Source organism: Clarias gariepinus, chromosome 28 (assembly GCF_024256425.1).
Source record: "Clarias gariepinus isolate MV-2021 ecotype Netherlands chromosome 28, CGAR_prim_01v2, whole genome shotgun sequence".
NCBI lineage: Eukaryota > Metazoa > Chordata > Actinopteri > Siluriformes > Clariidae > Clarias > Clarias gariepinus.
Window position 1 is genome coordinate 11,013,198 of NC_071127.1, and position 16,001 is coordinate 11,029,198.

The window sequence follows — 16,001 nt, forward strand, 5'->3', positions numbered from 1 at the left end:
GAAAAGAACATCATACCAACAGTCAAACATGGTGTTGGTATTGTGGTGGTACTTGTGCTGCTTTGCAGCTTCAGTACTTGGTCAACTTACCACAATTGATATAAAACATGAATTCTGCGCTCTACCAGAAAATCCTGAAGGAGAATGTCCAGTCAAAACAATTCTGCCAAGAAGAGTGGGACAAAATTCCTCCACAGCGATGTGAAAGACTGGGTTATTAGGTTTTACTTTTTCACATTTTTTCGCTTTTTTTCCTTTCTTTAATAATTGAAATTGTTATATCCACTGTCTTAATATTAAGTAGGTCCCCCTTGTGCCACCTAAACACTAATGACCTGTGTGTTCTGACACCTTTCTATGGAGACCAGTATTAACCTTTTCAGCAATTACAGCTACAGTAGCTCTTATATTGGACCATGAGCCAGCCTTTACTCCCAGCATGCATCAGTGAGCCTTGGCTTCCCCTTGACCCTTTTGCCGGATCACCGGTTTTAATTCCTTGCACCACTTTTAGTTGGTTCTCACCACTGCAGACCCACAGAACATTCCACAGTAGCTGCAATTTTAGAGTTGCTCTGACCCAGTCGTCTAGCCGTCAGAACTTGGCCCTCGTCAAAGGTTTTTTATTACTTGTTTTGCATTATTGTCCTTAGATTATGGTGGAATGTCTGTCTACGAGTCCTTGTGAATGAGTCTTTGCTAGGGAAAATCATTCAGTAGATTCGGTATAAAGCCGTGATTCAGTCAGCACTGCTACAGCTAATGTTCTAGACCACGAATCCGCAAATTGTTTAATCATGATCGAGAATTAACCGCTGTTAACACTCATGCGCAACACGACTGACTCATTCCTGATTAAACCTGAAGCTGTACCAGTCCTATCCTATAAACTCGACAAATACATCTACTTCTATTCCTCGAATTTTCTTGCCGAGACGCTATATACTTTTTGAACACAGTTTCCCCCTCCTTCCCTGTGGAAGTGTATGCCAGGGTCAGTGATGGGGTCAACCACAGCTTAGCATTGCTCGGAGGCATGAGAAACCTTTTTGTCCTGTGAATGCTTTCAGAGCTGTCACACCTGCTTAGCTCTTTACCTTCACACATCTCTCGCTCTCTCGCTCTCTCTCTCTCACACACACACACACGTTTCTCTTTTCTGTTTCTCTTTCTTCTTTTTGTAGTTTCAAGGTCAACACAGACTAAATACCCATATCTAATCATTTTAACTCATTTCCTTCTTCTGTAACATGCTTGCATTTTCTTTCCATTTATATATTTTATAAGTGATACCCTGATAAGAAAAAAAAAAAAAAACAACACCTTGGGGAGAGTAAACATTTTTATTCCAAACTTGCCAGGGGCTGTTTGACTTGCAGCCACCCAGGATTCTGTGTGTGTGTGTGTGCGTGTGTCTGTTTGAGGTGTATGCTTAAAACTAGAAGGACGAGATGTGCCAGAAAGGATTACATAAGCGCGTTACAAAAAATTTATATATTTTAGCAAAAACTTAACTTTGGAGTTATGGGAGAAAAATCTATGTCTTGTATAACATAAAAGTTTGAGTTTGATAATACCGGTTTAACTATTTCAAGATTTCACATTTAAAAATGTAATTGAATGCCAAACTGTATTATTTGGTATAATCTTTTTTTATTTATTTATTTATTATATATTTCTGTGGTAGAAATGCAATAAATTTATACTTCTATACTGATTATCTTGTCCAGGGTTGCATGGGCCTGGAGCCTATGCCAGGGCATAAGGCCTGGTACATGGGAGAAACCCACCAAGCACTGGAAGAACATGCAATCGATTAAAAAAAATATCTAGTTAATTGCAGTCACAGACTATAATTAATCACAATTAATAAAATTTTTAAAATACAGTGAAACCTCGGATTGCGAGTAAGGCGGTTTGCGAGTGTTCCGCAAGATGAGCAAAGATTTTAAATAAATTTTGACTTTGAAAATGAACAAGTGTTGATTTACGATTACTGAGTATCATGCATCACACATGCACTTCTTGTTTTGACGCCGAGTGTCACATGAACACAACTGAGCCAACGGTTTTTCTCTCTCTTACGCTGCGGAATTGTGAGTAATTGTCTCCCCTTCTGGGTTTAAGTGCACGTCTCTTACTGGTATAATCAACATCCGTGCACGCGTGTACTGTGTACTATAACACTGTGACCACGTGTGTGTGTAAAACATTTTATTTTGTGTCTGTACAGTGCGCGTGTAAAGCAAAAGCAAGTCTAATTAGAGAGGTTAAAGATCCATTTTCTCTCTCTGCTCAAGGCCCAGTCTGCTCTTTGTGTCTGTGTGTGCGCGCATCATTGGACAAACACACAGACCCCTCCTACTTTTGCCTTTGCAGACACACACACACAAACACACAGAAACCCTCTGCCCTACACAGAAACTCCGCTCTGTCGTGATTCTTTTCAAAGGTAAAGTGCAGGTTCATTTGTTTTATTTTTACTTCAGAACAGTGATTCTGTTAGTGTGTCGCTCAATTGAGTGTCATTAGAAAAAAAAATTGTTTATTTTACCGATAAAACAGTGTTTCCGTTGTGCGCATATCTGAAAAGAGTGGAGGAAGGGTAACTGTGTAAGACAAGAAGGGGGGGAGTGGAGCTTACTTAAGATTCACACACACACACACACACACACACACACACAACACACAGCGCCTGTGTGCACAAACGGAAACACTTTTATTTTTACTTTTTTTGTACAGGCAAAGTGCAGGTTAATTAGTTATATTTTTACTGTATATTTTGTGTTAATTATTTTTATGTATTTATTTTTTTTGGGCTGTGGAACGAATAATTTAAGTTTCCATTATTTCTTATGGGAAAATTCTCTTTGGTTTACGAGTGTTTTGGAACACAAGCCCACTTCTGGAACAAATTATGCTTGTAATCCAAGTTCCCACTGTACTCAGATTTACTTGTATTATAAATGTGCAATGTTGGAATAAAGAAATGCATGACAGACTAGAGGAAACAGATTATACAGTATTATAATATTTTCAATCAAAAAAAAAAAAATGTAAATCTCTCGAACTCCTTGCAGCATCAATGATACTTTGCTAGCGCAACCAGCTAGTGTATGTTTCTGCAAAATGTCTTCCTTTTGTTTTTTTTTAATGCACCCGGAGTGCAGTTGCCATTTGTCATTGATTAGATGTGCTGTTACACCAAGGTAAAAATCTAGATTTCTAATCTAAAATCTAATTTCTAGATTAATCACATGCGTGTAGTATTATAATATTGATAGCCCTAAAATAGACCATAATATATTACTGTGGTACTTCAGACATTACATTACCAGGGAAGGCACTTTTGGTCCTAATAGAGTGCCATGGTAGGTACTGTGGCACTGTAGTGGGAAGCATGATAGCACTATGGTGTGTACAACAATACTTGGGTGAATCCTACAGTACTTATCAGGTATCACAGTGGCTACCAAAGTTCAGCAGGTATTTATCCTAGTACATACTCCTGGTGTGGTATAGTAAAGGCAGTAACATATTAAATACCTGCTGAACCCAATTCGTACCAAGGTATACAAGTACTGTACATGAACATGTATAGCATATGTTTCATGTTCTATAGTATGTGGTAGAACCATGTACTCCATCATAGTACATGTACTCCTGTACCAAATTGTGCATATGTATAGACCAATATACCATATATAGGTATTATATATACTTTGGTACAGGTATTATGGGATTACTGTGGTACAATATCTTATTAGGAATAGTATGTTGAAGTTTTTAAAAGAACCAGACAGCCAATCTTGTTTTTGTCTTTTTGACAGCATCAGGTTAGAAATGCAGGCGACACTGACCAGGGATGTAGAAATCCGATCTTTAATTTGACTTAGGTTTGATTTCATTGCAGCGCCACAGGCGTCGTATGTTCAGCAAGAAACAAAAACAATTACACTGCCACGCTAATGATGTGGGAATGATCACAGAGCAACTTGCTCAAAGAGATGGCCACACACATTCTCTTTCTTACACACACACACGCATTCAACACGTTCATACACTCACTCCCTTAGTGAGAGCAAAGAAGTGAAACGCTGAGGGGAAGCAGCATCATCTGCTATCTTTTTTGATCAGTGCTCCTGCCTGGGGTCTACATAGCTGTACCACTGGGCTCTGATTTCTGACTCAAACCTGTAATGATGGAGAGAAGGTGGAAAAGGTGGAGATGTACACCGCAGGCGCAGAGGACTTGAGATTGTCAGTCATAGTAATGATCCTCCAAAAAAAAAGGGGGAAAAAATGACGTGGAGATTTTACATCATTGTCAAATGCAAATAATGCTCATTAAAGTTTTTAAAATTTCATTAAAATGATCTCTCTTTTAGATGTGTGATGAACTTTTTTTTGGATCTTCCACTTAATCCCTAGGCAACACTTTTCTATACTTATTCCTGTTAAATTATTCATAAATATATTCATCATTTGGTGTCACTTACCCTGCTCCGGGTGCACTGGGCATGAAAAAGAAGCTCTACAGAAATCCAGAGCTAGCCAAAGCTAAAACATGTTCATAGGTTGTATGGACAATTTAATGCATAAAGCATGTTTTTGGAGGCGGCACAGTGTCTCAGTGGTTAGCACTGTCGCCTTGTGCCTCCAGGTTCGATTCCAGATTCCAAGCCCCCGCGACCCCGTATACAGGATAAAGCAGAATAGACAATGATGAGCATGTTTTTGGAAGGTGGAAGGAAACCAGAAACAAAACCATAAGGAAATCCATAAGGATGTGTGAAATATCAAACGCTCAGAATCGATGCAGGGATTTGTACAGCGGTAGTGGTACCCATATTTTAATACATAAAAAAACATCTGGATTTACATAATTATTCTGGAATTACATAATTAATATGTTGAAAAAATACATTGATTCCTGTTGAGAAAATCATCCTCAATAGTTAAATAAAGCCTTTTGGATTTCCACACAGGACTAAAACCGAACTACTACTAAAAATAGGATCAAACTTTTTCCAAAAAGTAAATACATGCAAAATATTGAACATTAAATATTTATTATAAGAGTTTCTTTTTAATCTAATCCTTATCTAACCCTATCTGTCATGCTTTTTATAGTATGTGACACATTTTCATGTACTCTCCTATGGATCTAAGGCCAGTTACGAGGGCATCAATGATAAAATAAGAATATTCATCCCCTCCGTGAATCAATTTCAAGTAGCCAGTCCACCTACCTGTGCGGAGGAGAACATGTGAAACTGTGCACATACAGTAACCCTAGTTCAGGATTGAACCAGAACCCTGGAGCTGAAATGCATTAAATATGTGCATATATTCTACAAATTCAATATTACACTTATTACATTCTAACCGTAAAGGTCTTCGGATTTGACACGTGAGAAAGTCTTAGAAAAGCTGCTCTCTCTAATGGAGTGTTACTCAACTTCCCAACATTGTGGGAATACATTAAAAAGTGAGTTTGCTAGAATAGACTTTGGGACAGGGTGTTGATTCGAACTGAACATTAATAACAAATGACCACAAAAGGGTTTCTATTCTGAACACATTTGGATGAATAATTCATTAAGCCCCGGCACAGTTGAATTCTCAGTTTGTGATTCAGAAGATGTTGATTAATTGTTTTTAACAGCAGACAAAAGTGCTGGCTAGAAGGCAAGGCACAGGTTTATATTACTTGCTGGCTGTAAACAGTATATATACTGTATATATTTATTATAGTAATGAATGACACAGCGAGTTTATTTTTAAATAAATGTTTATTTGTGCATTGGAGTGCATGTTCCCCCCCAATCCTCCTGTTTCCCCCCAAATACATGTGGTATAGGTTGACTGGTGTGGATGGTTGAGTGTGTGATTGTGCTTGTGTTTCTGCCCTGCAATGGGTTGGCACCACCTGTATAACAATGTGTAAGAACTGGACAAGCACTCTGTGACATCACTTATAGGTTATTGGATAGCTGTTTTGGAGATCAACTGTAGGAGCTCGGGTTGTCGCTATCTTGGCAGGAGCTGACTCCACCTGAATCCCAGTTAACCCATGAATAGGCACAAACAGAGCCTGACTGTTGGTTGGAACATGCTTCAGTTGCCACAACTTACTTCAGATACCACAACTTAGCTAGCCTAGCTAATTTTGCGAAGGTGGCTAGCACTAATTTATTTGCTAACGTTACATCTCATTTGAATAAACTTAATTATCCATGTTTTACACATATATTTCTTGGGGTAAGTTAAACTACTATGATTCCAGTTAGCCTATTAGCTAAAGTGATGCTAAGCAGACAGCTAGTCTCCCTAAAGGGGAAGAACTGCCCATTTCTACACTTTTTTTCTTTACTGATGGATGAAGAATTGCCTAAGAGAGAGAGCGAGAGAACACAGAGTGATAAGGAAATTACTATTTATCTGTAGCTTGTTGCATGGACAATTCAGAACATTCCTAGCCATGAATGGAAAAAAAAGTATAGAGTGTTGTTATTTAATTTATACTAACAGAAAATCGTAAAAGGTAAGTTGTAAGAATAAAGGTGTTATTTGACGGAAAACAGTTAGTTGTTGATTAGATAATGATTTTAATAAAGAGCACAATATGTACCGATATCATGTCAGGTTTTTTCCCATAGATTTCTGTTCTTTCTTTTGATTCTTTAGATTTTTGTTTTTAAAGCCTTTGTCTGCCACATGATAATGTGTCTGGGTAATTAGTATCACTTTCATTCACCGCTGCATTTGCCAAATGTTCTTTGCCCCAGGATGCCTTCGGGAGGTCCTTTGACACTTCTCTATTTTTCCAGCTTGTGCTTTCATGTAATCTTACATTTGGGTCAAGGGCTTAGAGTAACTGTCTTATCATCAGTCAACGCTGACCTTCTCATTGCGGCAACCGCCCCTGGCTGAAACTCCGTGTCCCACTGCTGCTACTTTGCTCCAAACTTGCATGATGTACATAAGCAGATTGACTAAGAATCTACTACCCTAGCTATCCATTATCATGGTCGCAATGAACAACCTGCTAATTAGCTCATGAACTGATTTTCTTATTCTTTAATTAGAGTTTGCCTTGACTTTCAGCTTTCCTCTATGTGCAGCGATTTGCATTCGCATCGCTTACCCGCGTCCTTCGCTGGGCAGCGTGCCACTGCATTAAGAGCCTTTTTAATTACCCACGAATCAAGATTAGCTCTTTTTTTATCCCCTGTAACTCCCAGCGATCTATCAATCAGTGCCAAGTAGCCCTTCAAGAATGTCCAAGGCCAGTGACATTATACAGGGTGTCCCGAAAGTCTCCATCCACAGGGAAAATTAACACTTTTTAGCAAAATATCTTCAAAAAAATTTTCAATAATATATGCAGTACTGTGCAAAAGTCTTGAGCTACCCTTTGTTGCTTTATATTTTGCTTCAAAAGTGTCAAACTTTTGTGTACTTGAGAAATAGTTCTCAAAGCTTCCTAAAGGACTTTCATGGTTAATTTTATGGCACATTTTTTTGTTTTAATTTTTCAGTGAGAAACACATACAGCCCAGATAACACAATGCTGAAGGGCTAACACTGGGCCAACGGCAGTACAATGGAACCTTGGATTCCGCGCATAATTTATTCCGGAAGTGGGCGCATATTCCAAAACACTTGGAAATCAAAGCAAATTTTTCCATAAGAAATAATGGAAACTCAAATTATTCGTTCCACAGCCCAAAAAAATAAATACATAAAAATAATTTACACAAAATATTAAGTAAAAATAAAAGAAAAAAAAACCCTGCACTTTACCTTTAAAAAAAGTAAAAATAAATCCCGATAGATAAGTGTTTCCGTTTATGCGCGCAGGCGCTGTGTGTGTGTTTGTGTATGTGTGTGAAGCTAAAGTAAGAGAAGAGGAGGAATCAGCCTCTTCCGTCTCCCCTTCTCATCTTACACAACAAACCTTCCTCCTCTCTTATTTGACACACACACACGTACACGTTAACGGAAAGACTGTTTTGTAGGAATAATTAGCAAGGAACATTGCTAATGACACTCGCGTGAGCGCAAACTAACAGAATCACTGCTGTAAAGTAAAACAAACAAACTAATGAATCTGCACTTTACCTTTAAATAAAATTACGACAAAGCAGTGTTTCTGTGTAGAGTAGAGAGAGTGTGTGTGTGTGTGTGTGTGTGTGAGAGAGAGAGAGAGAGAGAGAGAAACCAAGAGGAGGAGGGATTGGGAGTGGGGGTGCTGTTGTACACACACGCATACAGGCACAAAATAAATATGTTTTACACACACACACGTGCTTACCTTACAGTGTTATAGTAAACAGTACATGCATACACGGATGTTGATTATACCAGTAAGAGACGCGCACTAAGACCTAGCCGAGCGTCACGTGATCACAACTGAGCCAACGTTTTTTTTTCCTCTCTTGTACTGAGAAATTGTGGGTAAAAATGCAGTGCCGTAAAGCAAAACAATATGTACTATATATTAGCCCGTTAACGTTTCTGGTGCTTACTTTGGTTCTAACCTCATATGGCTCCTGTATTCACTGGCAACAGGTCGATTAGCTGAGCATAATAGTGCATAGCTAAACATCTTTCTCACCACATTACAGCAAAACTACTAACTGTGTGCTTTTCATGTTACCACCACAGATTTTTAACACTCTTACTGTATATCTTACTCATGGGTATTTACATTTAATTTGGAGGAATATTAACTCACTTGTAGTTAGAAGCAAAGAGGCACAAAACAAAGCTCCCTAGCCATAAGCGCCATCAGGTGACCTGTTTGACAGTGTTCACACTCACTCAGTCACTCATCTTCTATACCACTTTATCTGGTATTCAGGGTCGCGGGGAGCTGGAGCCTATCCCAGGAGGCTAAGGGCACAAGGCGACAGTGCTAACCACTACACCACCGTGGTGCCGCCACCGTATTTACAGTTGAGCATAAAGTACAGTGAATTTAAGAAAACATAGGAAAATAAATGGATGTAAGTTAAGGTCCACTGAGTTAGAGATAGTTCTTTCAATGTTATTTATGTACTAGATTGGTAACCAACCCTCGTATGAGATCCTGTTGTAAAGGCATCATTGAGGGAGCCTGATGCACAAAGCTTTAGCAATGTAATTTAATATTCAATTTTCAAGCTTGCCATTATCTACTGAACCAATTTTGGGCCAACCTATCTTTGGCCCCACCAACAGTGGGCCCATGGACAAAATGAAATGACATGGGCTTAACGTATGCACTTCCGTTGGCCCAACTTTGAACTCTTTCAATGATCTCAATTTTCAATCAGATAAAACTTGGCCAATTTTGATTTAACTTAAAAAGACATAAACCTGAAAAAGTGTATTATTCTAAAAGACAAAATTTAACATGGTTACACTACAGATTTTTTGCTTTTTAAAGCTTTTATTAAAAACCGAAATGCTTTAATTTCAGCAACAATTTTCACAGGTCATATGCTTTTAAAAGCTTACACCAATTTTCGTATCAATACTCATAAAAAAGTATGAATAATTTACATTTTTAATTATTGTAGTTTGAAGCGAGACAGTATAATGCTAAAAAATGCCATTTTGGGAGCACATATAAAATCATCTCTCCAAAACAGCTGAAGTTCGCAAATTAATTTTTTTATGGAAGCAAGATTGGTCTCTTCCATATTGCAGAAACTTTAGAAGTAGCTTCTTTGGCAAACACATTTTCTGTACCATATGTATAACATAAAAAAATAAAATCAGCACCAATACTGTGTTTTGGCCGTGCCCAGTTGTTAGCAAGTTAAAGGTGCTAATTAGAATGGACAAAAGAGCATAATACGCAAAAATCTATAAATCTGTACAGGCCTGAATTTGAAGATAATGCACCTCAATATAGACAGAGATTATCTTAAAAAAATTGAGCAGAGCTTTTTCGTATTTTTAGCCAGTGCTTGATGGTAAACGTTTGTCAGCACTTTAACAAGAGATTTCAGGACTTGACAGCTTGACCTTGGGTGTAGTTATCACAGACAAATGCTGCCTTGACAGCTCACACACTCAGAGGACGTTCTAGAATGTGAGGAAAGGAGAAAGATATTCAAGTGACTTTAAGAGACATAAAGTGAGCAAACTCTATGTATATTGTACAAGTATTTATAAATGTCAACATCTCCATATTTACAGCGTATAAAGAGGACATGTCTTCAAAAAGTCACTATTTCACAAGGGTCAAATTATTGAGCTGCATCAGAAAAACAACTAAAGAGATTTTAAATTACTGGAACTGGGATAAGAACCCTTCAACACATTATAAAATCTTATAGTAAAGATATAATAAGTATACAGTGGAACCTCGGATTACGAGTAACGCGGTTTACGAGTGTTCCGTAAGACGAGCAAAGATTTTTAATAAATTTTGACTTAAAAAACGAGCGTTGTCGTGGTTTACGAGCACCGAGTATCAGCTTCCTGTTTTGACACAGAGCGTCGCGTCATCACAACTGAGCCAACGGTGTTTCTCTCTCTGGCGCTGCGGGTATTCATCTGGGTCTTAGTGCTCGTCTCTTACTGGTATAATCAATCCGTGTGTGTGTGTGTGTGTTTCTTTCTCTTGCGCTGCAGAGTGTGTGTGTTATGTGTGTGCGCGCGTAATTTGACACCGTGCCGGTTCACACTCTCTTTGTCTCTCTCTCACCTTTAATGTGTTTGTGTGTGTGTGTGTGAGAGAGGGAAACAGAGAGGGCGTGCTTCATTCACACACAACCGGCACGGTGTCAATTTACGCTCGCGCACACACATAACACACACTGGTCGGGATTTATTTTTACTTTTTTTAAGGTAACATAAAGGTTAATTTCTTTTATTTTTACTTTATATTTTGTGTTAATTATTTTTATGTATTTATTTTTTTGGGGCTGTGGAACGAATAATTTTAATTTCTATTATTTCTTATGGGAAAATATGCTTTGATTTACGAGTGTTTAGAAAAAGGTCATGTGATCTGCTTTTTGAAGCAGTGTTATGGTCTGAGGTTGCTGCAATTGGTTGGGTCTAGACTTTAATATTATGTGGCAAAAAATAAAGTCAGCTGACGACCTAATTGTACTGAACGACCAGGTTATCACATCTATAGAGTTTTCCTTCCCGAATGGCCTGGGTATATTTCAGGACACAAATTGTGAAAGAGTGGTTCTGGGAGCATGAGGGAATCATTTTTAACATGAAATGTGGCCGCCACATTGTGGTGCTTTAATCACAGATAAAGGTATTTGAAAGAAAACCTTTATTTATTTGGCCAGACAGATGAAATATATGCATACATACGATTTTACAGTCTTTCCTAACTTCTCCCGTACAAACGAGGCCTTTCAGTCATCATTCAACTGGATTAAAAAATGCAGAAGTAGGTGATGGAGGAAACCTTTTAGAGCCACATCCTCTGCTCTACATTGTAAATGAGCATTGTCCTGTCCTAGAAGCTTTAGTGAGTTTTAAAACAGTAAATAAGTGAATGAGCAAACATTCTCTCAAAAGTCAAGGCTATAAGTGATAATGCACCATGACATAAAAAAGGAATGCAAAACCCAGGAGAGTCCAAGATGAGATCACTCTAAAATAGTTATTTTCTGCTCCAGCAGCAGTAATGGGACAAAGAGCTTGCTATCCACAGTAGATCATCTCTCAGACATGGACTAAGTGCACCATAGTCACCATGCGGCTGAATCATTACACACCGATCCATTTACCTTTTAACATTTTAAGGGACCCTGATTCTACGATGGAGTCTATTTCACGAAAAAAAAAAGTCTTAGCTTAAAGGTATAATTCATGCAATTTGTATAGTTCAGAAGGCTCTTAAAATATAAAATATTCCCAGGGGCAAGACATACTCTGCTAATCTTATCAGCTCTAAAAGGGAAGTTAAAGGCTCTTTCATGAGTCCAAGTTCACTTGCACAGAAGCAAGATATATCAAGGATTGAAAGATTCACATCTTTTTATGATGTGAGACGTTAAATGCTGACGAAAATGCCATGAGAATGTGAGAATCTCAGATAATTTGTTTTCTGGAAGAAGAGCAGTACAGTTTAGTTTAACTCTAGCAATAAGAACCCTATAGAAAGAAAAAAGCAATCAGACACCCCATGAAAATTTATAACACACATAGTATTAAACGAATTACTACTCATTCTACAGCAATATTTATTACTGCTTTAAAAACTTTTTCCATATGTTCCACTTTCTTAAAAATCATATGCAACATCGTAGCAAACTCGTACAAATAAAAGTAATTAATATCACCACCCCTTAAATAACAACAAAACATAGAAACAACGGATATCTCTCCAGGGTGGGGAGAAGGTGTCTCCCCATGTGCCGCATACATTGCAAAAAATAACAAATGATCCGTACTATCCTGTTTGGCATTTTTCTAAAAAGACTAATCATTAAAACTTAATATTTTTGTCCAATACTATAAGGGAAATATTAACATTTGATATCCGATTAGTCCATATAATGTGTAAATGGTGTATAAAGTATTGTGTCTCACATTAGAGAAAGTTTTTCTTGGCGTTCTTGGCAATTTTATTGGCATTTACTTTAAAGCTAGTGCTGTCGTTATCTATCATGTGCACTATTTCTCCCCAAAACAAGTTGAAAACAGAGAAGACCTGCCCCAGTGGACTCCTGTTAGCACTTTGTGCAGTTCCAATTTTGGACCACTAGGTGCAATAATAACTCTGTACAGCCAAATGGGGCAGAGACTGCGCTGCCCCAAGATGAGAAAGATGAGCAAACCAATAGAACATCTGCTTATATACGTCAAATGGTTTGATTTTTAAAATCGCTGATCACTCAAAACTGGTAATTGACATTTAATTTAGTATTGTAATGGGGAATAAAAAGTCTTAATTGAGTAATGGAGTGAAAACCCTTCACATGACACTGGAGACTCCTTTAAAAATCCTTTAAATTAAATTTTAAAAAATACCAAATTATTTAATAATAAATCTATAGAATTAATTACTCTAAAAGATTGACATACTGTAATACAGCAAACACATAAATATAAGCTAGAAAATTAATAAACCTCTGTGATGTGAGAATTTAATAGGATTGTGGTATTATAAATATTAATAATAATAATAATAATGTAACATGCTCTACTCGCATAAGGGATGTCGCAGGCATCAAATTAGCAGATCGTTCTGCTGTATAGTAAGTGCGAGTACCAGCTAAGACACGTGTCAACCTTTGATCTCCCGCTCATTGCTAATTGGGAGAGTAATGCACAAGAGATGCATCCCAGGAGCAAAAATAATTAGAAGTGAAAGTGAGTTGACAAAAATAGAGTCATATAGAGAGTCATATAGAGTCACGGTGAGGTGTGTGAGACATGGTAGAGGTAGATGAAAGAAAAAGGACAGGAGAAGGACACAACAAGGCTGAAAATAAATCGTCTTCTCTAAAGAAGGTGTCATGCAGTGGGTTCTCTTGGCCGGGAAAAATGGTGCTATTGTTATTTACATTCTGCTTTACTCAATACAGTATATCAGAATCACCAGATATTTGCTTTATAATTTTGTGGTTTATGTAAAACTATGTACAGTATTAATACACCTGTATTGCTGTGTATGTTCCAAGGACAAATGTGCATTTACAGATATTTTTATTATGCTTTTTGTAAATCTATTCAAATTTGACTGTACTCAGGTCAGGTCACAATCCCTTCTTCTCTGGCGTCTGGCAGCCTGTCGAGGAGAAAAATAAACATAAGGCCTTGCAAACCATGCACAAATGTCAACAATCATACATTACATGCTTGATCTCCTGAAGTGAGATACTCCAGGGCGTGGAGTATCTCACTGTATCTGATCCAAGTCCCACCCTAACCCCTAAGGATGGAAATATTATATACTTGCTTTTAATCACATGTACATGCATACATCCTGGCTGCTGTGCATATCCTGTGTTTGTTTGGCGTGTAACTTGTGGACGTCCTCGGATATGAACACGATGTGCCTGGACAAAAATGGTGGAAAGTTTTGAGGAGAAGTTGTGTGACAAGGTTTGCAGTTACTCCCACCTGTATGAGGACCTCAAGTGTCACAATGATTGTATTCTCAGAAGTGCCCCCTACTGGAATGCTACAGTAACATGCATGGTACATAGGCTAGTTGATCCAGATGAGAGGTCGCCACAGCAGACCATCAGATCTACACAACAACTTGGCACATTTTCTTGATGCAACCCTCCTACCTTATCTTGGATTGGGACTGGCACTGCGTCCAGTGGCTGTGATTTGGGAATTAGCTGGGAATCGAAATAGTACATAGACAAATATGTAAACAAATGCGCTCACTACATTGCCATTCCCTGAAGCAACCTTCGTGGACTTTTGGAAGGATAAGCTGGATCAGGTCAGACTCTGACCCAAGGACTTCTTTCGTTCTGCAGTGATAGAAATCCAATCGAGCTGTGGGTTCAAATCTCACAAGTGCCACTGCTGAGACCTTGAGCTAGACCCTGAAGATTTTTATTTTGTCTCACTGCCTTGTAAATGTCTTAGTGTTACTAACGGTCTTTATCATCAGTGAATACAAGAACAGTCCTATAGAGACCAAGTCACAGCTTTTTAAATGTAAAATATTCATATCTTACAGAAAATCACCTTCTTGCACTGATGGTTTTATATCTTTTATCTCAAACCTATTCTTTTTTTTCCATTTAAACCCCATTTAATCAGAATCCCAATTTCTCTTGCAGTGTGCCTGGGGAACCATGAGCACATAGATTATCCATTTTACTTTTTTTTTCCTCTCTCAGAGACACAGTGATCCAGAACAGTGTTCTGTTTATGTAATTTGAGAAACTATCTGAGTGATGTGAATTTTTAAAGGCAAGCATATTGAGACTTGGGTAAATTATAATGAAACACTGCTCTCTAGTGGTAAGAGTGAAGAACGACCAGTGACACAGATATGAATTTACTGTATGCTCATTCTGACATAAGTAGGTGACTGATGAGAAAGTCATACAGAAGAGTCTTTACCAGCACATAAAGCCTGTATAAAAGCAAATATGGGATTTGGTTATCAATCAGTGTATCATTTTAGTCTGGGATTAAAAGTAAGCAATAAAATACTTCGTCAACAATGTGGTGGTGTGATGTTGACCAATCTGAAATGAAGTCACAGGGTTACACACACATCATACATCATACACTATTGGGAACACCCATCAGACTAGAAAAAAAAAAATCATTGGACTGTGGAGGAAACCTCAGCACCCAGAGGAAACCCCCTAATAAAAAAATCTCATCTCACATTTTATAATGCTTATATCCTATTTACAGGGTCACAGAAAGCCTGGAGGTTATTCCAGTGAACTTTGGGCACAGGGAGGGGTACGCCCTGGACAGGGTGCCAATCCATCGCAGGGCACATATGCACCACACTCACACACTTATTCACACAGTATAGGCAATTTGGGACTACCGATTAACCTAATTTGCATGTCTTTGGACTGTGGGAGGAAACCGAATATAGTTTATATATATATATATAAAGAGAGAGAGAGAGATAGAGAGAGAGAGAGATGATAGTATATACCTGTATACCTATATATATTTATGCTCTTATAACTATATACCCAATATGCCATTTAAGAGTGTGTTCCACCATGCAGCCTGTGCTACATGTGTGATATAAGCCCAATACCTGCGTTATATATAGCATCGTAACATCAGCTATAAATAACAGCAGTCCTGCACCACATAGGTCCCTCATAGGCACTGTGGATGCTTAGCAATGAGAGCAAATGTTAACGTCATACCAATAAATTGACCAATCAGCTTACAGATACACGCCCTCCTTCAATCCGGGTTGCCATGTTGGTGGAAATCCCTTGTTTTTGGTTCCCGCCAGACACTATACACCTACAGATACTTTATTATGAACACTAAATAGAAATTCACTTTATATATATATC